The sequence below is a fragment of the Mustela nivalis genome, assembly GCF_964662115.1.
Source record: "Mustela nivalis genome assembly, chromosome: 6".
Taxonomy (NCBI): domain Eukaryota; kingdom Metazoa; phylum Chordata; class Mammalia; order Carnivora; family Mustelidae; genus Mustela; species Mustela nivalis.
The window spans coordinates 95984177-96010933 of NC_139025.1; the positions used below are offsets into that span (position 1 = coordinate 95984177).

General features: G+C 40.2%; 1 long non-coding RNA gene across 1 annotated transcript in view; it reads left to right on the top strand.

Annotated features, from left to right (window-relative positions):
- Positions 1-494: 494 nt before the first annotated feature.
- The window catches only part of LOC309867808, a 42072-nt gene continuing 15809 nt past the window's right edge, over positions 495-26757 (top strand). The window contains exons 1-2 of the long non-coding RNA XR_014313320.1: positions 495-583; positions 3869-3957. This is a non-coding gene — a long non-coding RNA (uncharacterized lncRNA). The remainder of the gene's footprint in view (positions 584-3868; positions 3958-26757) is intronic.

Here is a 26757-nt window from a genome sequence, read left to right on the forward strand (position 1 = left end):
TTTCAATGTTTTGAGGAATCTCCATACTGTTTTCCTGAGTGGCTGCACCAGCTTGCATTCCCACCAACAGTGTAAGAGGATTCCCCTTTCTCCACATTCTTGCCAACATCTGTTGTTTCCTGACTTTCAATTTTATCCAATCTGATTGGTGAGGTGGTATCTCATTGTGGTTTTGATTTTCCTGATGCCAGCTGATGTTGAGTGCTTTTCCATGTGTCTGTTGGCCATTTGGATGTCTTCTTTGCAGAAATGTCTGTTCATGTCTTCTGCCCATTTATTGACTGGATTATTGGTTCCTTGGGTGTTGAGTTTGATAAGTTCCTTATAGACCATGGATACCAGCTCTTTATCTATAAATTTCACTTGCAAATATCTTTTCCCATTCCATGTGTTGCCACTTAGTTTTTTTTGACTGTTTCCATTGCTGTGCAAAAGCTTTTTATCCTGATGAAGTCCCAAATGTTCATTTTTGCTTTTGTTTCTCTTGCCTTTAGAGACATGTCTTAAAAGTGGTTGTGGGCCAGTGATGAGGAAGTTACTGCCTATGTGTCCTCCAGGATTTTGATGGATTCCTGTCTTGCATGTAGGTCTTTCATCCATTTTGAGTTTATTATTATATATGGCATAAGAGAATTGTCCAGGTTCATTCTTCTGCATGTGGGTGTCCAATTTCCCAGCACCATTTATTGAAGAGACTCTCTTTTTTTCTGTTGTATAGTCTCTTCTGATTTGCTGAAGATTAGTTGACCACAGAGTGGAGGGTCCATTTCTGGGGTCTCTATTCTGTTCCACTTACCTATGTGTCTATTTTTATGCCAATACCATGTTGTCTTGATGATAACAGCTTTGTAATACAGCTTGAAGTCAGGCATTGAAGTGATGCCCCCAACTTTGGTTTTCTTTTTCAACAATCCCCTGGTGATTCAGGATCTGTTCTTGTTCCATTCAAATTTTGAAATTGTTTGTTCCAGCTCTGTCAAAAATGTCAGTGGTATTATGATAGGGATTGCATTGAAAGTGCAAATTGCTCTGGGCAGCATAGACATTTTCACAATGTTTGCTCTTCCAGTCTATGAGCCTGGAATATTTTTTCATCTCTTTCTGTCTTCCTCAATTCCTTTCATAAGTGTTTGATAGTTTCTAGAGTATAGATCCTTTATCTCTTTGGTTAGGTTTGTTCCTAGGTATCTTATGGTCTTTGGTGCTATTATAAATGGAAGTCATCCCTTTATTTCTCTTTCTTCAATCATATTGATAGTATATAGAAATTCAACTGATTTCTGTGCATTGATTTTGTATCCTGCCATGTTTCTGAACTGCTATATGAGTTCTAATAATAATTTGGGGTGGAGTCTTTTGGGTTTTCCAAATAAAGTTTCAGGTCATCTGCGAGGAGAGAGAGTTTTACTTCTTCTTTGCCAGTTGGAATGCCTTCTATTTCTTTTTGTTGTCTGATTTCTACTCTCTTTCTGAGGCTAGGACTTCTAGTACTGTGTTGAACAAAAGTGGTGAGAGTGGGCATCCCTGTCATGTTCCTGACCTTAGGGGAAAAGCTCTCAGTTTTTCCTCAAGAGAATGACATTTGCTGTGGGATTTTTTTAGATGGATTTTATGATATTGAGGTATGTTCCCTCTCCCTTTGAGTATTTTAAACAAATTAGGGAACAGAGATGTATGCAGACACTAATTGGAAAGGAAATGAAGTGTGTGTGTGTGTGTGTGTGTGTGTGTATTAAACTGAAATAATTTGAATTACAGCAGATACTGAAATAAATTAAAAATTCATTTGGTATACATATACATTGTGAAGTTCTCCCTATAATCAGGCTGATTAATAAATCTATCACTTCAACTTGCATTCCCACCAACAGTGTAAGAGGGTTCCCCTTTCTCCACATCCTCTCCAACACATGTTGTTTCCTGTTTTGTTAATTTTGGCCATTCTAACTGGTGTAAGGTGATATCTCAATGTGGTTTTAATTTGAATCTCCCTGAGGGCTAGTGATGATGAACATTTTTTCATGTGTCTGATAGCCATTTGTATGTCTTCATTGGAGAAGTGTCTGTTCATATCTTCTGCCCATTTTTTTATATGTTTGCCTGTTTCGTGTGTGTTGAGTTTGAGGAGTTCATTATAGATCCTGGATATCAACCTTTTGTCTGTACTGTCATTTGCAAATATCTTCTCCCATCCGTGGGTTGCCTTTTTGTTTTTTTGACTGTTTCCTTTGCTGTGCAGAAGCTTTTGATTTTGATGAAGTCCCAAAAGTTTATTTTCACTTTTGTTTCCTTTGCTTTTGGACACATATCTTGAAAGAAGTTGCTGTGGCTGATATCGAAGAGATTACTGCCTATGTTCTCCTCTAGGAGTCTGATGGATTCCTGTCTCACGTTGAGGTCTTTTATCCATTTTGATTTGATCTTTGTGTACAGTGTAAGAGAATGGTCAAGTTTCATTCTTCTACATATAGCTGTCCAGTTTTCCCAGCACCATTTATTGAAGAGACTGTCTTTTTTCCACTGTATATTTTTTCCTGTTTTGTCGAAGATTAATTGACCATAGAGTTGAGGGTCCATATCTGGGCTTTCTACTCTGTTCCACTGGTCTATGTGTCTGTTTTTATGTCAGTACTATGCTGTCTTGGTGATCACAGCTTTGTAATAAAGCTTGAAATCAGGTAACGTGATGCCCCCAGCATTATTTTTGTTTTTCAACATTCCCTTAGCGATTCGGGGTCTCTTCTGATTCCATACACATTTTTGGATTATTTGCTCCAGCTCTTTGAAAAATACCGGTGGAATTTTGATCAGAATGGCATTAAAAGTATAGATTGCTCTAGGCAGTATAGACATTTTAACAATGTTTATTCTTCTGATCCAAGAACATGGAATGGTCTTCCATCTTTTTGTGTCTTCTTCAATTTCTTTCATGAGTGTTCTGTAGTTCCTCGAGTACAGATCCTTTACCTCTTTGGTTAGGTTTATTCTCAGGTATCTTATGGTTCTTGGTGCTATTGTAAATGGAATCGATTCTCTAATTTCCCTTTCTGTTGGTGGGAATGGAAGTTGGTGCAGCCTCTTTGGAGAACAGTGTGGAGATTCCTCAAGAAATTAAAAATAGAACTTCCCAATGACCCTGCCATTGCACTCCTGGGTATTTACTCCAAAGATACAGATGTCGTGAAAAGAAGGGCCATCTGTACTCCAATGTTTATAGCAGCAATGGTCACGGTCGCCAAACTATAGAAAGAGCCAAGATGCCCTTCAATGGACGAATGGATAAGGAAGATGTGGTCCACATACACTATGGAGTATTATGCCTCCATCAGAAAGGATGAATACCCAACTTTTGTAGCAACATGGATGGGACTGGAAGAGATTATGCTGAGTGAAATAAGTCAAGCAGAGAGAGTCAATTATCATATGGTTTCACTTATTTGTGGAGCATAACAAATATCATGGAGGACAAGGGGTGTTAGAGAGGAGAAGGGAGTTGGGGTAAATTGGAAGGGGAGGTGAATCATGAGAGACTATGGACTCTGAAAAACAATCCGAGGGGTTTGAAGTGGCGGGGAGGGGGTTGGGGTACCAGGTGGTGGGTATTATAGAGGGCACAGATTGCATGGAGCACTGGGTGTGGTACAAAAAATAATAAATACTGTTTTTCTGAAAATAAATAGATTAATTAAAAAAAATAAATCTATCACGTCACATAGGGATTCTTTGTGTGCGTGGTAAGAACACCTAGGATTTACCCTAACAAATTTCAAGATTATAGTACTGTATTGCCACCTGTTAAGAAAATGTAACTGAGCAAATTGTCTTTAAATAATTTTCTTTTTCTTAAGTTCTTTTTTTTTTTTCTTAGTAATCCATACACCCAAGTGGGGCTCAAAATGACAACCTGAGATCAAGAGTCACATGCTCCTCTGACTGAGACAGCCAGTGACTCTTTAGGTGAATTTTTAAGATCTTATTGGCTTTATTCAATGATTCATGAATCAGGCAGCAGCCAATATAGCAGAGAGAAAGGAGCTCGAAAGAGCTGTATAAAATGAAAGACTTTAATAGACAGGAAGAAGCAGGAGCAAGGATGTTATACTAGGCAAAAAAGCAGATCAGTTCTTGCAAAGTTACTTTTCTTTAGGGAATGGCAGGGATCTATCTACTAGGTGGATTAAATAGTGCTGAACAAGCAAGTCCTGCTTTCTGGGAAAACCAAACTGTGTTAAGTCTCAATTTGGTAATATGGGGCTTAGCCGAAGCAACTCCATTTTGAGTTTTACATACCTATAGTCACTATGCTATACATCAGATCTCCAGAATTTATTCAGTTGCTAACCTGAAATTTGATCAGCATTTCCTATTTCCCCTACCTCCAAGGCCTAGTAACCACCACAGTACTCTATGCTTCTGTGAGTCTGACAATTGTATATTCCACACATAGGTGAGTTCAACAGTATTTGTCTTTCAGTGTCTGACTTATTTCACTCAACATAATGTCCACCAGGTCCATCTATGTTGTCCAAAATCACAGCATTTCCTCCCCTTTTAAGGCTGCATAACATTCCATTGTATGTTTTTACCATTTTTTCTTTAGTCATTCACTATCAGTAACCATCAGGGAAATGCAAATCAAACTGCAATGAGATATCACCACACATCTGATAAAGGATGGCTATCATTAAAACAAAAAAAAAGATAAGAAGTGGTGTAAGTGTAGTGTTAAGTGCCTGACAATAAGCTTTTGATTGTCAAGGCATCTTTTTCAAAGACATTCTTCTCAAATACACACATTGCTGGCTATACAGCTAGCTAAGGAGGGATGCCATCCCACCCATGATGCCCCCTCTTTGGCTCTGGGTGACCTAGATGACTGACCATTTGTGTGACCACCCTTTTCTTTTCCCATGCTTTTGTTCCCACTCTACATTTTTTAAAAGATTTTATTTATCTTATTTATTTGACAGACAGAGATCACAAGTAGGCAGAGAGAGAGGAGGAAACAGGTTCCCCACTGAGCAGAGAGCCTGATGCAGGGCTCGATCCCAGGACCCTGGGATCATGACCTGAGCCAAAGGCAGAGGCTTAACCCACTGAGCCACCCCAGCACCCCATTTCATTACCACTCTTATGTTTTAAATTCACCAATAAAAAGTGAAACCTCAAAATCCTGGGGGTCCCACCCTTGACTCCAATAAAGGCAGAGCCCCAAGTCTGTGCACCCTTTCTCTACCCAGGACATCACTGTGTGGCTTTGGCTGGGCTACATACCCTCCCGAACATATGAGGCTTATTTATTAGCCTCATTTTTTCAAAATTCCCTGAGGGTTGTTGCTGAGGTGTATCTTGCAATCAAACGAAGAGCCTCAAGGGCCAGTCCAGCCACAAGATCAGCTCTGAGTGGGAAAACGTCTGTGGGGCTAACCACGAATAGTGCGGGCAACGTACAGGCCATAGTTGATGACATCACTCTCCAATATTGAGGCTAACACAAGACAGTGAGGATACTGAGAAAAAAGAACCCTCGTACTCTATTGGTGGGAATGTAAATTGGTGCAGCCATTATGGAAATCAATATGGAGATTCCTCCAAAAATGAAACATAGAAGTACTGGGGCACCTGGGTGGTTCAGTGAGTTAAGTGTCTGACTCTTGATCTTGGCTCAGGTCATATTCTCAGGGTTGGGAGATCAAGCCCCATATTGAACTCTATGCTCATTGGGGAGTTTGCTTGGGATTCTTCCTCTCTCTCACTCTATTGCTATGCTTCTCCTATACCCCAAACAACTATACAAATCTTTAAAAAATATTGAACTACCATATGATCCAGCAATCCCACTTCAGAGGGTTTATACAAAGGAATTGAAATCAAGATTTCAAAGAGATATTCACACCCCTATGTTCAATGAGGCATTGTTCACAGTAGCAAGATAGGGAAATAACCAAAAAGACCACCAACAGAAAGAAATCTCTCTTTTTTTATGTTGTATTTAAGTCACCTCTACATCAATGTGGGGATTAAACTTACGACCCCGTGATCAAGAGTTGTACACTCTCCTGAATAAGCCAGCCAGGTGCCCCCAGAACTGAAGGAATTGTTAAATCTGAGCGGCAGGTTAGTGAAAATAAATATGCTAATTTTTTTCCCTCCTGTGAAAATTAATAAATGGAAACCTGGTTTAGAGTGGCTGTGTGGCCAGCAGGGGGAGCTCTATTGCCCTACCACTCACACCAATTACAGCTCCAAGGGGACAAGACTACTTTGCAAGGCAAACTACTGTACTAGCCAGCAGGAAGATAGGCTTCCCCATCATGCTCCTCAACACTCCGGCTGAGTCTGTCACAACCCAACCAAAGCAAATCTACCACACTTCCAATTCCCTGTTTACGCCAATGGACTTTCAGTTTATAACAGCCTTCCAAACTTCTTCCTTTCCTCTAGAAAAAGTGTTCTTTGTTCAGGCACTTTCCTACACTTTTGATGTAGCTTGCTTGTCCCTGATTGCACTTCTCTGCTATTCCTGAATAAGCCCATTTTTGGTGGTAAAATAACTGGCAGCTTATTTTTTGAGGTTAATACTCCATATGGTTCATGACTCTATCAATTCCTTCCATGGAGTCCTAAGCCCATCGATTCTAGGTTCTGACACTCTAAGACATTATTATAGTCTGCATGAAAACATTTATCTTTTATTATGGTTTTCAGAAACAGTTGTACCAAAACACTGAAAAAAATTGAGTGATGGTTAATAAAAGGAAATATCAAAGAATTAATAGAAAGGAGTTAAATCAAGGAAATTGTTTAAGGAAAGAATATAAGTAACAAATGATTTTAAATTTATATTCAAGGGATAATATCTCTTTAGGAACTCAAATTAGAAGCTGCAACCCAAGCAGCATCTGTTACAGAAGCTGAACTTGAAGAAAGAGACCCACTAAACAGCTCCTAGAAACAAGGGTTAGCTGACTTACATGGGCTGCTTTGATAGTTGATTTCTGCAGAGATAAAGGGATGTGTTCCTACCAGTCACTTTAGGGTGCATCCTAATGACTTCACTTCAGAGAAGACTTAGGGCTTATGGCTGAGCTCAGAGTTGAATTGTTGGATGTCTACTTTGGATTCACAATAATTTGTGTTACATATCAAAAGTAGAATACCATACTTATTTTAGAAACACTAGGTTAACCAGTTAAAACTGGCAATGACTGGCATAGAGCAAACTTATGATGATATTATGAAGAATATAGATCTACATTAACAACTTATTGTTTACAAAACTACTCTCACATGCACTGCTTCCTTTGATTCTCAAAATTCCTTGCTGAAGTCTTATAATAAATACACTGTGAAATAGGATGTCTTGGACACCTGTGGACCTCTCTCTGAGCTTGCCCCTTCATAGGTCAGCCCTCCTAGCTTCTCCCTGCTTCCTCTCTCTGCACTCACAGTCACTACCTGATTTAGGTCTTCAGTGGCTCCCATGAACTTGTTAGGAAGGGCTGTGGATATATGGTCACATGATGGCCATCTTAATTTTTCTCAGAGTCATCTTTCAAGTCTTCCATACCCAGGTGCCCAGAATTCCTGTCTTTTTACCCTCATCCTCACCCCAAATTCCAGAGGGTCATTGGATTTATGGGGAGAGAGCTGAGACAACTTGTAGAGAGCAAAATGGAGTCTCTCATGTCAAGTGGGACCCTGTGTCAAGCCATGACACAGTAGTTAAAGGTACTGCAGCTAGGAGATATTCCCTGGGACCAGTGTCAGCTGACATCCCAGAACTAATAAGGAGCAGAGCCAGAAAAGGTCTGCAGGAGCCTGAAACCATTTCAATCCCCTTATAAAGGGGAGGATTAGACAGCGAACTGTCAGACTCTTCAGACCTTAACCCCCTATGTCAGAGACCACATAAAAAGGCAACTGCCTCCAACGATTCTACCCTATTAATCTCCAGACAGGACTGAGATCCTTCCCTGCTGGAACATAGGAAGCAGTGAGTGCCCAGAGCTGGCCAGGACATGACCAAGGCCTTATCTCAGCTGTGCACACACAGACTGACTTCGAGTTTGGTTCGTTACCTTACTACATCCTTCTGTTATCTCCCTTGTGCTGTGGTTTATCTTGTGTCCTGCTCTGTGTGCTGTGTAAGAAGCCAAGTTGAATCACATGGTGAAATTCAATTGAGTTTGGTACCCTTAACCTGCTTTCTAATTGTGCTTTAACTTTGCTTTATGATTGACTAAAGCTGACATTATGGAAAGACACAACTAATGTGAACTCCTTCATAACGTGGTCGTGATACAGCCCCCAGTCAGTCTATCAGCATATGAGTCCCTGTTATTCAAGGAATGCTTGACTTGAGCTGGGTTTTGAGGTGCACCAGAGTTTTTATATAGAAACACCCATGATGTTTTATAAATACCAGTATTTCTCTTTTTCCTTTTTTTTTGCCTTTTAAATTAAAAAAAAATAATTTATTAATTTTTTTCAGCATAATAGTATTCACTGTTTTTGCACCACACCCAGTGCTCCATGCAATCCGTGCCATCTCTAATATCTGCCACCTGGTTCCTCCAACCTCCCACCCCCTGCCCCTTCAAGACCCTCAGGTTGTTTTTCAGAGTCCATTGTCTCTCATTGTTCACCTCCCTTCCAATTTCCCTCAACCTTCTCCTCTCCATCTCCCCTTGTCCTCCATGCTATTTGTTATGCTCCACAAATAAGTGAAACCATATGATAATTGACTCTCTCTCCTTGACTTATTTCACTCAGCATAATCTCTTCCAGTCCCATCCATGTTGCTACAAAAGTTGCAACCCACGGAATGGGAGAAGATATTTGCAAGTGACAGTACAGACAAAAGGTTGATATCCAGGATCTATAAAGAACACCTGAAACTCAACACACACAAAACAGACAATCATGTCAAAAAATGGACAGAAGATATGAACAAACACTACTCCATTGAAGACATACAAATGGCTATCAGACACATGAAAAAATGTTCATCATCACTAGCCATCAGGGAGATTCAAATTAAAACCACGTTGGGATACCACCTTACACCAGTTAGAATGGCAAAAATTAACAAGACAGGAAACAACATGTGTTGGAGAGGATGTGGAGAAAGGGGAACCCTCTTACACTGTTGGTGGGAATGCAAGTTGGTGCAGCCACTTTGGAAAACAGTGTGGAGATTCCTCAAGAAATTAAAAATAGAACTTCCCTATGACCCTGCAATTGCACTACTGGGTATTTACCCCAAAGATACAGATGTAATGAAAAGAAGGGCCATCTGTACCCCAATGTTTATAGCAGCAATGGCCATGGTCACCAAACTGTGGAAAGAACCAAGATGCCCTTCAACGGACGAATGGATAAGGAAGATGTGGTCCATATACACTATAAAGTATTATGCGTCGATCAGAAAGGATGAATACCCAACTTCTTCTTTTTTTAAAAAAATTTTTTAAAATTTTTCTCTGCTGAGCAGAGAGCCTGATGCAGGGCTTGATCCCAGGACCCTGGGATCATGACCTGAGCCAAAGGCAGAGACTTTAACCTACTGAGCCACCCAGGTGCCCCCCAGTATTTCTCTTTCTAATCCTGTTGACATATTTCCCAACCAAGGAGAGAATCAAGACACTATACTCCAGTATGGCATTGTTACTAACATGCCATTGAAGAGAAGTTCTGGGTATTATCTGAACATTCTGACTAAAAAACAGAAAAGAACAATTGCCTTCTTCCCTCTGTGAAAGCTGAAAGAAAATAAAGTCATCAATAGGTTGTCTGGCTGCCTCAGTTGGTAGAGCATATGACTCATGATCTTTGGTCATGTGTTTGAGCCCCAGGATGTGGGTAGAGTTTACTCCAAAACAAGAAATAAATATACTTATGTCAAAGGGGTTTAAAATGGAGCAGAGAGGTCATTAAGGAGGTGGCCCTTACGCACGCCCTCACTGTGTGGCCTCATGAAGTTTGAACTGGGCCAAACCTTAAAGACTCTAAAGACTACAGAACACCTGCATTTTGCTACAGTATCTATTGGACTTTGCATTGTGATCACCTTAGCTACCAATTATGTTTATTCAAGATTAGTTTTCTGGCACCAACACCCATCAACATTCTTTGTAAATAATGTGCAAAGGCATTCTCCTTAGGGTGCCTAGGTGGTTTTTCAATTAAGAGTCTGCCTTTGGGTCCTGGATGGAGTCCTAAGTCTGGTACTCTGCTCAGTGGTTTGTCTGCTTCTCCCTCTGCCCCTCTCCCCATTCAGATGAGCTCCTTCTCTCTCTCTCTCTCAAGTAAATAAATAAAATATTAAAGAAAAAAAGCATTCCTCTTTTCTATCCACAAACCCCTGTTATTTGCTTTCTAGTTCAACAGTATTTGGGTTGTATAATCAGTATATACCAATTTACAATTCTTGATGTCAAATAAACAGTATGTCTCCTTATAAATTTTGGTGGACACCTTCTAGGTTCTTTTATTACCACTGTAATAAAACCAGATTGAGAAAAGAAAAACAAAGAGCATATATCTCCTGTATTATGTATACTGGAGATATCCAGAAAAACTGAGTAAAATGTCCCTAAATGCTCAAGGCACCACCTTGAATACCATCTTCAGCTAAGGAGAAAAGGAAGATGTTGGAATGGTGCTGGGGTGGCCAATTATGGAGGCTGCCAGGAAAAACCCAGCAAACAATGGTCATATTTGTCAAATATATTTACATCCATGGTTTTTTCATTGATAAGAGGCCTTCTTTCTTTCTTTTACTAATAGAAACCAATAATATCTACTATTCCTGTATTTAAACAATGGGAACTCACAAAAATGAAATGAAGCACAAAGGGATAAAAGTATAACATGGCTAAGAGATAGGAGTTTCTCAGTATTGCATGATATAAAGCAAAGCAAAGAGTAATAGCAGATGAGGTCCAAACCAAATAATGCAATCAAGCAGAAAAACAAAATAAAACAAACTTGGTTTTGTAATGTTACTACCGATAATACAACAGCCAGTGTCTGAGGTGACAATTCCTTTTGCTTTTATATAATTTTTATGTCTTGAATAGCAGGGTAAGGTTGAATGTATTTTCCTTTTATAGTAAAGCTTTTCTAAAATGAGTTAGTCTATAGATTATTTAAATAATTTTTTATACTTAGTTATACTGTAATTTCCAGGCTAGTTAATAGTAATAGCTATCAATAAGACTAAGGAGTTCTCTAAATGTTTGATAATATTTACATACATTTGCCATTTCAAAAAGAGCATTTGAAATTTTCATCATCTTGAGTTTTATGATGGACTCACATTCTTGCATAACAAGTCTTCTTTACACGTTTCCTGTAAAGTACTTTTAAGCCTTTTGTGCCTTTACACACTCTCATGCTTTTTTATGTTACTGATAAGTGAGGCATTTTTTTTTCATCCTATTCTGATAGCACATTGGCTTTATGGCAAAAATAGCAAAGAGGAACCCTCTTACACTGTTGGTGGGAATGCAAGTTGATGCAGCCTCTTTGGAGAACAGTGTGGAGATTCCTCAAGAAATTAAAAATAGAGCTACCCTATGACCCTGCAATTGCACTACTGGGTATTTACCCCAAAGATACAGATGTAATGAAAAGAAGGGCCATCTGTACCCCAATGTTTATAGCAGCAATGGCCATGGTCGCCAAACTGGAAAAAAACCAAGATGCCCTTCAACGGACCAATGGATAAGGAAGATGTGGTCCATATACACTATGGAGTATTATGCCTCCATCAGAAAGGATGAATACCCAACTTTTGTAGCAACATGGATGGGACTGGAAGAGATTATGCTGAGTGAAATAAGTCAAGCAGAGAGAGTCAATTATCATATGGTTTCACTTATTTGTGGAGTATAACAAATAATATAGAGGACATGGGGAGATGGAGAGGAGAAGCGAGTTGAGGGAAATTGGAAGGAGAGGTGAACCATGAGAGACTATGGACTCTGAAAAACAATCTGAGGGTTTTGAAGGGGCAGGGGGTGGGAGGTTGGGGGAACCAGGTGGTGGGTATTGGAGAGGGCATGGATTGCATGAAGCACTGGGTGTGGTGCAAAATAATGAATACTGAAAGGCTGAAAAAATAAAAATAAAAAATAAAAAAAAGGAAAAAAATAATGAGGATACCCGTAACACGGTAAAAACAGTTCAAATATGATCTTGGTTTATAGAAAATTTCTATTTTCTGCTGGAAAAAATTTATTTACTTTGCCATGAACAGGAAATATCTGGACTCTTATCAGTTTGGACGATTTCCTTTGTATCCTGCAAGTCCAGCCAAGATATACACCTCTGGAGTGTCAGCTCATCCTTGGGGGTGAACAACCACTGACACCCCAATGAAAGGACACACTATCATCTCTTTGGTCCATTTCTAAGTCTTGGACAGTTTTCCCCTCAGCAGAAATGGGAAACTTACAAATTATACAGAAAAATATATGGAGTTCCCAATGATGGGTGTGGAAAGAAGAAGGGAGTCATAAGACAGTCTGACCTAGCAATGGGACAAAAAGTAAAAGATATTACATGTCCGAAATGAGCAGCAGGCTAAGCCCTGAGAGCCATTTTGACAGGTTTGTAGCTGCAGAAACAATAAAATGAAACATCACAAAAGAACTTAGAGCTAGCTCATCAGGTAGCATTAGTCTCTGACTCATTGTTCTGACCACTCACTTGTGAGGGGCCTGACAAGAAAGACCTCAGCAACCAGAGAAGAGGGAGCGTTCTAAGAGGTTGAATATGGCTGAATATTGTGTATCATTCAAGATACTAATGTTCTGTTATTTCAGTGACAAGAATTTGGTACTATTCCTTTTCCATTCAGCAAGCATGTAAAAGTCTAGAGAAGGAACAGACCAAATAGCAGGGCTTCAGCCCAATCCCCTTCCAGCTAGGCAGGAGTGTGGAGAAGATATAGGCTTGTTTCTACAGAAACCCCACAATGGACACATCAAATACCCTGAAGTTGCTTTAGGATTGTAGGGCTGGCACAAGGACCAAGCGACTGCCAGGGTCCATTCCTATCACAGGGAACTTCTGACAGTTCAGGACATGCTATTCCCAAATCTGGCAACTTGGAAAATTCAATCTTTTAAGCTGAAGAAATTTGAGAAAGGACAGGTGCAGGAAGGACTTACTGACCTTCTGCAGAAGCAGATCATAAAGCCCTCCTGGAAGAGGGATTAGTACATACCCTTCATTCTATCACATCTTTCCATACCTTCTAACACTTCCTCTAACGTAGCACACAAACACTCATGTGTAACCACTTCTTTCCGGCTTCATTTCCTTGGCAAGGCTCCCATGTCACCTTAAACTTATGTGAAATAAATGTGCATGCTTTTCTCTTGTTAATCTGTTTTTTTTTTTTCTCTTGGTCTGTTTGTTTGTTTGTTTGTTTAATGGAGGCCCAGCTGAGAACTTAGAAGGGTAGAAGGAATCGATATTTTTCCTCCCCTACACTTGTAAGAGTTGTGATAATTTAAGAGAGATAGGGAGCAGAGGTAGACTCTCCCAGTTGTGTCTTCCCCAATCTGTCTTGCACTTTACTTGGGGTAGCAAGACCATCTTTCACCTGCCTGAATTAAGACAAGGTAGAAACTTTGTTTCAGGAATCAGGCAGAAAGCCAGACTTGAGAACTTGGGCACTGGGTGAAAATCAGTGTGAATCAGAGAAAATGGTTCTCCACTAGGCATGGGTATGAGATTGACTGTGGAGCTCATCAAACACAGACATGCAAAAGACCTGGTTCCCAAAGAATCTGTTTCAGGAGGCCTGGAATCTAGGCCTTCTTAAAAGTCTCTTAGGCACTTCTGATGAGGGGGCCAGGGTTGGGTACTCTTGCCCAGGCACAGGGGTAATCTGATACTGTTTTCCTCTGCTTGTGGGCAAACAAGTTTTTCGGCTATAAGTTAGAGGGGGGATGTGTGGCTGTACAATAGGATAGATGAGTGCTAGACACATGGACACCTTTGTGTGTGTGTGTGTTTTAATCAATAGATTGGTTCAGAGCAGTTTTTAGGTTTACGATAAAAGTGAGTAAAAGTATAGAAAATTTTCATAGTCTTCTCCCTTCCCCACTCGCCTACCCACACAGCCCACAGTTTTCCTCTTATTAACATCTTGCATTAGTGTGGTACTTTTGCTATAATTGATGAGCCAATATTGTTTATTATTAACTAAAGGCAACAATTTAATTAGCATTAATTCATTACATTCAATAGTTCTAGGGGTTTTGACAATGCATAATGTCATTGTAGGAGAGGAAACCATTTTCCTTGACTCTCTTATGGTTTCTGGCTAGGTCTGAAAATTGAGTTGACAGAGATAAGTAAGAGAAAAGCATACAGATTTGATTAGATTTGTACGTGTACATAGTAGCCTTCGCAAGAGAATGAAGACCTGAAAAAGTGACCAAAGAAGGAAGCTTTTGTATCTTTTAGACTAAATAACAGTATATTTGTGAAGAATGGACAAGATAAAGGGGTTTGGTCCTTTGGATAGTAGATGGTGAAGAAGTAACAAGAAAGAAAAGGGTTAGGTGAACAAGGTTTGTTTCCAGATTCCTCTGGTGCCACCTCTGGCTGGTAAGGTTGTCAGGCAAAGAATTTTTTTCCTGCCTTAAATACTTCTTTTTTTCCCCCATAGACTTTACCTATTTGAGAGGGAGTAGGGGAGAGAAAGGACAAGCAGGGGGAGGGGCAGAGGAAGAGGGAGAGGGAGAAGCAGACTCCTCACGGAGCAGGGAACCTGACTTGGAACAGACCCAGTTCCGGGAGATCATGACCAAATGCAGACGCCCAACCAACCAAGCAACCAAGACACCCTTATTTCCTGCCTTTAGGCAAAAAGGAGAGCCTTTCCGCATTTTGATTCTTGAGTGTCTTTAGTACCAACAAATGTTTGTCTCAAAGAGCCATAATTTGGGGTGACATGGTCTGGTCTCCTTCCGCACGAACAAAGAAGATCTCCTCATGTATTTAGACTTTCTTTGTGTCTTTCAGCAGAGTTTTGTAGTTTTCCTCATATTGATCTTGTTCACTTTTTAGTAGATTTATGTCATCTGTCAGATAAATAGTGGGAAAACTGAGACAAAAATCCAGTGAACTGGCTCCTAATCCAGGTTCTTTTCCACTTCATCACAAGGAGAGTTTTGGAAGTAACTGCTTGGTCATTCCCGAATTTCAAATGTTGAGAGAAGCATTAGAAATTTGGAAATGCATACAGCAAAATGAGTGTCCTATCTGGATAATCTGGCTCCTTGTTGTGCTGGTCTAACAGCATCATGTAATGATACAAGAGATTTAATTTCTCTCTTCCCAGACTTTTGATTCCCTCTAGTAAGTTAGAATAATGGAAATATATGACATCATTTAAGACTCACTCACTCTTCCTGACGGAAACATCTTTCATATTTTCCTTATAATAAAGGACTTAATCTGTGGTTATCTGAGAAGGCTGTGCTAAGGTTCTTGGGAGGGATTTTTTTTCCTCCTACCCTCTACAGTTTATAAGCATGCACACACCTTATTATCCTCATATACTCTGGTCAAAGACTAATGCCCACCACACCCACAACCACGACACAGAACCCCTTATCTCACTTATTCCAGAGAAAATGATCTTGGGAATTGAGAATGATCTCAATTCCCATGCCCCTTACTTCTACCTTTGACTCTTTTAAACAAACTGGGGAACCGTGTTATTTGCAGATGCTGGCTGATAAGGAAAGGAAGGGTGTGTGTGTATCTGTGTGTGTGTGTGTGTGTATGTAAAGACTACACTAAAATCATTTGAGTTACAGCAGATACAAAAAGAAATCTTTTTAAAAAATTAACTTGGTATACTTAGACATTATGAAATTCTACCTACAATCAGACTTCCAACAAATTTATCACACATAGGGATTCCTTCATGTGTGTTGTAAGAATAATTAGGATTTACCCTGTTAACAAATTTCAAATGTATAGTAGTATATTGCCACTGTAAAAAATACTTCACTGAGTAAATTTTTAAAAAATAACTTTCATTTTTTAAAAAAGTTTATTTACTTTTAGTAATATCTACACCCAAGTGGTGCTCAAAACCACAATCCAGAAATCATGAATCACATACTCCTCTGACTGAGCCAGCTAGGGACTTCTTAAATTTAAGAAGTAAGTAAATTTTTAAGAGCTTATTGGCTTTATTCAGTGTCATGGATCAGGCAGCATCCAATCTAGCAGAGAGAAAGGAGCTCCAAGGAGCTGTACAGAATGAAAGATGTTTATAGGCAGGGGGAAGCAGGAACAGCGATGATACACAGGCAAAAAAGCAGGTCCGGTTTTGCAAAGTTACTTTCCTTTAGGGAATGGCAGGGATCTATCAGGCAGATTATCTAACTAGTGCTGAACAAGCAGGTCCCAGTTTCTGGGAGAGTCAAACTGGAGTTAAGTCTCAGTTTGGTAATGTGGGGCTTAGCACAAGGAACTCCATTTTGAGTTTTAACATGACTACAGTCACTATGTTATACATCAGATCTCCAGAATTTATTCAGTTGCTAAACTGAAATTTGGCCAACATTTCCCTATGTCTCCTACCTTTCAAGCCCGTAGTAACCACCACTGTACTCTGCTTCTGTGAGTCTGACTATTGTAGATTCCACATATAAGTGAGATCAGACAGTACTTGTCTTTAATTAGGACTTTATTTCACTCAACATAATGTCCACCAGGTCCATCCATGTTGTCCAAAATCACATGATTTCCTTCCATTTTAAGGTATAACATTCCATTGTGTGTTTATACCATATGTTCCTTAGCCATTCGCCATCACTAATCATCAAGGAAATGCAAAAAAAAAAAAAAAACTGCAATGAGATATCACCACACATCTTTCATTGGATGGCTATCATTAAAAAAAAAAAAAGATAAGAAGTGGTGTAAGTGTAGCATTAAGTGCCTGACAAGTTTTTGATTGCCAAGGCATCTTTTTCAAAGACATCCCTCAAATACACACATTGCTGGATGTACAGCTAGCTAAGGAGTGATGCCATTCCACCCCTGATGCATCCCCTTTGGCTCTGGTTGACCTAGATAACTGACCATTTGTGTGACCTGTCCCTTTTCCTTTTGTATGAGTTCATTCACACTCTTATGCTTTAAATTCACCAATAAAAAGTGAACCCTCAAAATCCTGGGCATCCCACCTTTGACTCCAATAAAGGCAGAGCCCCAAGTCTCTGCACTTTTACTCTTTCTCTACTCAAGACCTCGCTGTGTGGCTTTGGCTGTGCCATGTATCTTCCCAATATATGAGGCTTATTAGCCTCATTTTTTCAAAGCTCCCTGAGGGTTGTTGCTGAGGTGTATCTTGAAATCACCCTAAGAGTCACAAGGGACAGTCCAGCCACAAGATCAGCTCTGGATGGGAAAACGTCTGTGGGGCTGACCACGAATAGTGTGGGCAATGTACATGCCGTAGTTGATGGCATCACTCTCTAATACTTGATGCTAACACAAGACAGGGAGGATACTGAGAAAAGAGAACCCTGGTATACTACTGGTGGGAACGTAAATTGGTGCAGATATTATGGAAAATAGTATGGAGATTTCTCCAAAATGCAAACATAGAAGTACTGGGGCACCTGGGTGGTTCAGTCAGTTTAGTGTCTGACTCTTGATTTTGAATCAGGTCATGTTCTCAGGGTTGGGAGATCAAGCCCCATATTGAACTCCACGCTCATCGGGGAGTTTGTTTGTGATTCTTCCTCTCTCTCTCTTGTCCTGCCCCTCTCCACTCCAATAAATACATAAATCTTTAAAAAATATTGAAAGATCATATGATCCAGCAATCCCACTTCAGGGGGTTTATACAAAGGAATTGAAATCAAGATCTCAAAGAGATATCCACAACCCTATGTTGATTGAGGCATTTTGACAGTAGCAAGATAGGGAAGTGACCAAAAAGTTGTATTTACATAAGTCACTTCTACACCCAGTGTGGGCCTTGAACTCACCACCCCGTGACCAAGATTTGCATACTCTCCCAAATAGCCAGTCAGGTGTCCCCAGAACTGAAGGAATTATTAAATCTCAGTGGCAGGTTAGTGAAAAAGATGTTAATTTTTTCCCTCCCTGTGAAAATTAATACATGGAAACCCAGTTTTGAATGGCTGTGGGGGCCAGCAGGGGGTGCTTTCATGTCCCATCATGCACCAATTACAGATCCAACAGGAGAAGACTACTTTGCAAGGCAAACTACTTCACTAGCCCAGTAGGAAGATAGCCTTCCCCACCCTGCTCCTCAACAGTCCTGCTAACCAAGTCTGCCACAACCCAGCCAAAGCAAAACTACCACACTTCCTACTCCCAGGGGACTTTGTGTTTATACCAGCCCTCCAAACATCTTACTTTCCTCTGGAAAAAAAAGTGTTCCTCTTCTTTTTTCAGGCTCTTGCCCATACTTCTCTGTAGCTTGCTTGTCCCTGATTACAATTCTCTGCTATTCCTGAATAGGCCCATTTTTGGTGGTAAAATAACTGGCAGTTTTATTTTTCGAGGTTAATACCCCATATCAGTTCATGACTCTTATCAGTTCCTTCCATGGAGTCTTTGGAAGCCCATCGATTCCAGGTTCAGACACCCTAAGACATTATTATATTCCGCATGAAGACATTTATCTTTTATTATGGTTTTGAGACACAGTTGTACCAAAAAAATGAAAAAAAAAGTCATCTTTCAAGTCCTCCAAACACTGATTCCCAGAATACCTGTCCTTATACTCTCCTTCTTCAGCCCCAAATACCAGAGGGCAGTTCTATTTATGAAGTGTGATCTGAGACAACCTGTAGAGCGCAAGATGGAGTCTCTCATGTCAAATGGGGGACCCTGGGTCAAAGAGGGGCCTGTGTCACATCACGACACAGTAGTTAAAGGTACTGCAGCTAGGAGATATTCCCTGGGACCAGTATCGCTGACATCCTAGAAGTAATAAGAAACAGAACCAGGAAAACGTGTGCAGGGACCTGAGACTGATTCAATCCCTTTAGAAAGGGGAGGATTTGGCAGCACAATGTCAGACGCTGCAGACCTAAGCCCTCCATGTCTGACCACATAAAAAGGCAACTTCCCCTGAAGGTTCTGCCCCACTGATCTTGAAACAAAACTGAGATCTTTCCCTGCTGGATCGTAGGAAGCAGTGAGTGCCCAGAGCAGACCAGCACACGACTGAGGCCTTATCTCAACTGTGCACCCACAGACTGACTTCAAGTTTGGTTCGTTAACTTACTACAGTTTTCTTTTATCTGCTTTGTGCTGTGTTTTGTCTTCTGCCTTGGTATGTGTGCTGTGTAAGAAGCCAAGGTGAATCATATGGTGAGATGCAATTGAGTTTGGAACCCCGAACCTGCTTTCTAATTGTGATTTAACTTTGCTTTATGATTGACTAAAGCTTTCATTGTGGAAAGACATAGCTCATATGTGGGTCTTCAGAGTGTGTTCATGAGGTTGGCATAGTCATCAGGATTCCATGCCTTTGACTCATCATGTGTTAGAAAACTTAGTAGAATCATAAAGTCTTCTAAAGTCTTGAATGGGGTATGCAGACCTAAAAAAAAATAATAAACTGTGGAATAATTTGTGTGAACTTACACTTTCCAAGCATCTCCCTTAGGGTGAAATCCCAAGGTACAGGCAGTGCCAGGTGAAACATAGATGAGTTCTATGCAAGAAGCAGTTGGCAGCAGAATCTGGTCTGGGACTTACCTCTCTGCATGTGAGCAATTGGTGAAACTGGCCAAAGCTGAGACCAAGGGGGATTGCCTCAGAAAGGCTCTTGGAAGGCTAGAAAACTTAAAGCATTGGGGACATTGGTCACTACTGGCCAAATTAATCTACAACTTGGAAGAAAGATGTGAACAAAAGTTGTGGGAAAATCTGTACAAATATCCCAGGGATAAGTGGGAAATAGAGCTGTACATAGTTAAGAAATTGTATATAGCAGCTGCTAGGTTACAAAAAAGGAAAAGATGTGGGCCCTAGGTAAATGCCTAAAAAGTTTGGTGTAAAAGGCCAACAGGCCTGATGCTGCACTTTGTATAGAAGACCCATGGTACTGCCATGGAGTTAGAAGTTAGGAAAAAACTCACAACCAGGACCCTGGGAAATGTAATCATGGATCTGAAGGATCCTAGAAATGTAAATCCCTTAGTGTCCTGAGGGCCCCTCGCAGAGGTTCTCATCTTACTGATGAATCCATTTCACATCTAGACCAGGACAGGCAAAGAGGCAAAGTAGTGAAGCTAATAAAGCTTTGTTTAGCTAATGAAGTAATAAGGCCAAATCAATGAATACTTAAGTTTAAAAGATGATGCTAATCTCTTAAGACCCTGGGATCGCCATCCTGAGGATCCAGGAGACTAGGAGACCCTGGGGGAGCGGATTATCACAACAAACCTACAATTACAAGGAAGAAAGCATTAGCTTATAGTAATGCACAAGGAAAATCTTTGGAAGTAGCAGAAGGTAGAGAATACACTCAAGCTGAGCTCCTGAAGATTAGAACACATCTTTGTCAAAAACATATACCTGATGTAGACTGGTGACTCCTCATATGGAGCTCAATCATTATAGAAATCTCTAGTAATATCCTATACTGATGGCCTAATAATGACTAATAATGATAAGGAGCGATTTATATAAGAAAAGAAAAAGTTAATAAAGCATTTAAGGGAACAGGGATCGGCTATTAATGATGAAAAAAAACACAAGACCCAGACACTCATTGCAATTTTCTAGGAATTCAATGGTCTTCTGAAGGGAGGAAGTTAGCAGCAAGGAATAGGTAAAAATACAAGTAATGGGATCACCTAAAGATAAAACAGAGGCCAAGAGACTTATAGGCCTTTTTGTATCTTAGAGATACCCATAGCATGCATCAGTGTAATTTTAAATCCCACATGCAAAACAACTAGAAAAGCACAGATTTTGAATGCACAGAACAACAAGTTTTAAATACATTATAGGATTTCATTAAGACATTTCAAACAATATACTATCCAGCACCGGGAAAATCATTCCAAACAGAATTATCAATGAGTACAGAATATGGTACACAGTCTCATGAACAAAGAAAGAACATAAGCCTAAAATTCTACTCATAGAATTTTGGACTACAGAGTTACTATTGTCAGAACATAAATATTCCACCCATAAATATTCTATATTTGAAAATATATATGATAACTCTAGGAAGGTTACAAAGTACAGAGCCCCTGGTGGGAAAACAAGATATTACTGTTGCTCCATTGGATGAAACTAATCCTGGAAGAATTACCAGGTATCCAAATTGATTTGAAATCGCAAACTTGGAAATGGTATATCCCAGGAAGGGACACCTCTTTCCAGGAACAACCAGAACTCTTCACTGAAGAGATACATAAGATTGAAGCAGACCTGTGAGAATTCACTCTGAGGGAAGGGCAAATACATACTCAAAACCTAGGGAAATGGGGCCCATCCTGCTCTAAAGGTCTACCAAATTCCTGGTTTATGGACATATCAGCCTCCACAGTTTCTGGAGAAATAGAACGGACAGCTGTAGCACTGAGACCTCAGGACGAGCTGCTCCTCAGAGAAGAAGGTAAGACTCAATGGGTACAACTTGCAGAATTAATAGCAGTACTATTGGCTGTAAGAAAAGCAATAGAGAGAATCAAGCACCATATATATTTTTACTGACTCATGGGCAAACAAAATAGCCCTATGGTCAGGAAAATGGAAAAGAAAAGATTTTAGGAGCACTTAGGTGGCTTGGTTGGTGAAGCTTCAGACTCTTGGTATCGATGCAGGCCGTGATGTCAGGGTTGTGGAATTAAGACTTGTGTGGAGCTCTTTTCTTAGCCAGGAGTCTGCTTGAGATTCTCTTTCTCTCCATCTGTAGTCCCATCAAATATAAATAAATTGTCTTTTCCTTCAGAAAAAAAATTTTCTGCCATTTTGAAATAAATGGCAAAGACTATGGTCAAGAGAATAACGGGAAGAGTTAGATATAACCTCAGAAAGAATTAAACATATGTTACATACATGTTAGCACATAAAAGACAAAACAGATGTCTCAAAATATAATAATGAGGTTGATGCATTGACAAGAAACATTTAGGCAATAGAAACAAAGGAAAGATCGAAATTTAAAGTAAAGATGGGTAAGAAGAATGGAGGCACACTTTGCCACTGATAATAATAAACAGAGAGGGATGGAAAATGGGAGGAACCTCAAGTGACCCTTTTCAATTGACATTGAAAAGGCAGGGAAACCAATAACACAGAAATAATGAAATGACAGAAAGACAAATAACATCACATATAATTATGGAAATACATAGAAAGGGCATACAGGAACACATGCCTTGGATAAATGGTTCTCTGAAAGAAACCTTAAGGTCAGCTGGCAGGAAATTAAAAAAGCATTCCAAGGATGCCTCCCATGTAAACAGATGATGAATAAATGTAGGTACACTGCACTAACAGACACATACAAGTCCACCACATCTAATTTCACTATACAAATAAACTTTTGTAGGACCACTAAATCACAGCTATCAACAGAAGTATGCCACTAACATGATAGACATGTACACAGGATTAGGGATAGCTATGGCTGCCTCTAGCCCTTCAGCTCATGCAACAACAGGAGCTCAGAGTCATGGGCAGCTTACTTTGGAGCACCAGGAATAGTAGAAAGTTTTCAGGGAACTCGTTTTACACCCGCCTCAGTTAAAAAGCTCTGTGATCTATGGGATTTACAATGTATTTACCATCTAGTTTATAGCCCTACAGCCACTGCTTATAGAGAGGGATTTAATGGATCCTTAGAAGGAGAATTAGTATTGATAGAAATTCAATGAAGTTTTCAACAGGCCTTGGGTATAGCTTACTCTTTGCTAAGTCAAAGAGACAGATTTAAAAAAGGTAGTCTTTGTAAGATGTTAGATACCCTATTAACTTGTCTTCTTTCTTTTTGACTTAATTTACTTCTTATTAGATGTGACTTTGAGTTGGAGACCTTTGACTTAAATATTCATTAAGTTTGCTTGATTCAGCTTAATGTACCCCTCCTGTTTAATGTGATGTGATTTTTATCTAAGATTTGAATTTTATCGATTGTGTTTGATTTCTATTGAACACTTGATTGAATTACCTAAATATGTCCTTTGCTATGTTAGCAAACTAGAACTGCTATTTGCTTTAAGATGACTATGGACTCTGAAAAACAGTCTGAGGGGTTTGAAGTGGCGGTGGGGTGGGAGGTTGGGGTACCAGGTGGTGGGTATTATAGAGGGCACTGATTGCATGGAGCACTGGGTGTGGGGAAAAAATAATGAATACTGTTATGCTGAAAATAAATAAATTTAATTAAAAAAAAGATATATTTGATTCTATGGTGAGTGCTGTGAAGTGTGTAAATCTGGTAATTCACAGACCTGTACCCCTGGGGATAAAAATACATGATATGTTTATTAAAAAATAAAAAATAAAAAATAAAGATAAATCAAACAAACAAACAAACAAACAAAAAGTTTAAAGTTGTTAAGATACTAGGAAAAAAAAAGATATATTTGATTTGTGCATGACCCTTACAGAATTTCCCAGGAGGAATCATGGGGTAACATGTAGAGAGCAAAATGGAGTCTCTCGTGTCAAGTGGGACCCTGTGTCAAGAAGCAGCCTGGGTCTAGCTATGACAAGAAGTTAAAGGTACTGCAGCTAGAAGATATTCCCTGGGACCAGGGTTGCTGACATCTTAGAACTAATGAGGAGCAGAACCAGAAGAGGTCTTCGCGGGCCAGAGACAGATTCAATCCCTTTAGAAAGGGGAGGATTTGGCAGCACAACGTCAGACTCCTCAGACCTGAGCCCTGGATGTCTGACCACTTAAAAAAGCAACTGCCCCTGAATGCTCTGCCCCATAGATCTCTAAACAGAACCGAGATCTTTCCCTGCTGGATCATAGGAAGCAGTGACCACCCAGAGTTGACCCACACCTAACCAAGGCCTTATCTCAACTTTGCACCCACAGACTGACTTCAAGTTTGGTTCGTTACCTTACTACATCCTTCTGTTATGTCCTTTGTGCTGTGGTTTGTCTTGTGTCCTGCTCTGTGTGCTTAAGTATGTCTCCTTACAATTTTTGGCAGACACCTAACAGGTTCTTTTGTTAGCACTGTAATAAAAAGAGATTGGGAAAAGAAAAAGAAAGAGTATACCTCTCCTGTATGTCCTGTACGTATGTATGTTACAGATATCCAGAAAAACTGACTAAATGTCTCCAAATGGCTCAAGGCATCACCTTTAATGCAATCTTAAGCTGAGGACAAAAGGAAGATGTTGGAAAGAGGGTGGGGTGGACAATTATGGAGGTTACCAGGAAAAACCCAGCCACGGTGGTAATATTTGTTCGCTATATTTAACTCTAAGGCTTCTCCATTGATAAGAGGTTTTTTTCCCCCTTTCTTTCTTCTTCCTTCCTCCCTTCCTTTGGTTTATTCCTCCTTCTTCTTTTGTTTCTTTCTTTCTTTCCTTTTGTTTCTTTCTCTTTCTCTCTCTCTTACTTTCTTTTTTTTCTTCTTTCTTTTCATTGATAAGCATTTCTTATGATTTGTAGAGTCATGCTCCTCTTTCTCTTACTAAGTGGGAGATAAACATACAAATGGAAATTTCCTTTATTAATGTAAATGTTCCTTTAAAAAGACTTACTTCCACTTTGGTTTCAGAGCTTCTCCTGTTTTGGAGTTCCGTAAAAATCACCAGTTCAAAATCATCCTTATGCCCAAGAGATAACATTTGGAGTAGCAAACTCTGCTACCTTTCATGACTATATGAAAGTAAGGTGGCCCTGTGAGAAACTCAACCACGCTGGCTTAAGGGCACTGATAGGAAACACACTCAAGGATCCCACTTCAACCACAAATTATGTCTTTGACGACATATTCTCCCCCCTCAATGAAGATTCCACAGTTTACAACACCAGAGGTGTTTGTTTTGTTTTTGTTGTTTGCTATTTCTTGACACAAACCCCTAGTAATCTGGGGACTTTCCCCCAGAAGATTTTAGTGAAGTGACTTTAGGAACTAGATCTCTGATTGTTTCCTGGTAAGTTCAGATTACCCTTCTCCAGAGTTACCCCTCCCCAGAGTCTTGTCATTCCTCTGTACCCAGAAGGGAGGCTTTGATATTGAGCACCTTTGCTCCAGGCTATTCTCAGAGGAAACTTAAGTGTTCTAGATGGATGAGAAGACACAGAACAGGTTCACCTAGGAAGGCTGTCCCCCACCCATGACAGACTACTAATCAGTTGGAGTGAGCACCTCTCACTGCTATTCCTTTCTTCACAACTGCAGACTTCCTGGCTCTCTGATCTTCAGACCCACATATTGATTTCCTCAACCAGTGACACCTGAGTGTTGGACCTGAATAGGGTGAGTTGAGTTAGGGCTGATGCTAAACATGCATGAGGAGGAAAAGGCCCAGAAACACTGTGAAGTGTCTCACTGAACTTCTAGATGGTAGAGTTGATGAAGAACCTAGGTGAGGTGCGGTGGGTGGAGGTCTGGAGCCGATGACCAAGAAAGAATTCTTGAGACATCTTTGGTGCAAAATGGTGGTTTATTAAAGCACGGGGACAGGACTCGTGGGCAGGAAGAGCTGCTGCCCTGGGTTGTGAGGGATGGCAGGTTATGTACCTTGTGGTTGGGGAAGATGAGGGGAAGGGAGGTTTCAACAGAGCTTTCATATGCTAAAGAGGGCCTGCAAGGTGCCCTGATATTGGAGGCCTACTGGGTGGCCTTGCCCTTGTGGCTGGATCAATGTTGTTTTTAGGCCAGCCATTAACATCAAGATAGTTGGGAGGTTCTTGGTGGGATGTCATAATCAATCGTCTTTGTTAGTGAGGTTTAGGTTTAGAAGAGATTTAACTATATTTACATTCCCTTCTACCTCAGCCTCCTTCAGTTTTGTTTATGGTGGGGAGGGTGGCATTAGGGCTTGAGGAATGGAGTTATTTGCCTCTGGAAATTTGTGCTATTGATAAGGTCAGGGGTGTCTGAGGAATGCTACACATATTACTGAGGGGGATCGGATGGAGAGGGGGTGCAAGGTACCAGCTTTTCTTTGTCTTCAGCCAGCCTCCTGCTCCCTCATCATTCCCCCCTGAACAATTTTGACCCTTAAATCTTTAAGGAAGTTGAAGGCAGAAGGTCTCATCTTCTGTAACTTCTTCCTGCTGAATAGGGGCGTAGAGCTGTCCTTATCTACTCGGGTCAATATTGATCAGTGGAGGAACGTATAAGGGAGTTACAAAAGGTGGAGGCAGCTGAATTCACAGCGCTGACAGTGAAGAAATGTTTCTGTGCGTGGTCAGGATCATCTGTTGTCGTGAAGTCATTGCAGCAATGGAGTCTTGGCACCAAGTAGAGAAACACTGAACAAACCAACATATTAAGATTAATAAGGCGATAAGAATGAGAAGCCCAAAAAGGAGATTTTTAATTGTTGGCCATAGTCGTCCTTCAAACCAGGGACTTAACCATTCACAGAGAGAGAGAGAGAGAGAGAGAGAGAGAGAGAGAAGGATCTTGTAGAGCCTTAGTCTGGGCATTTGTATCTTTTATTAGTGTGACATTTTTGTGATGGTCTGGGATGTACATACAACATTCTGTTTGATAATTGTGCATGTGC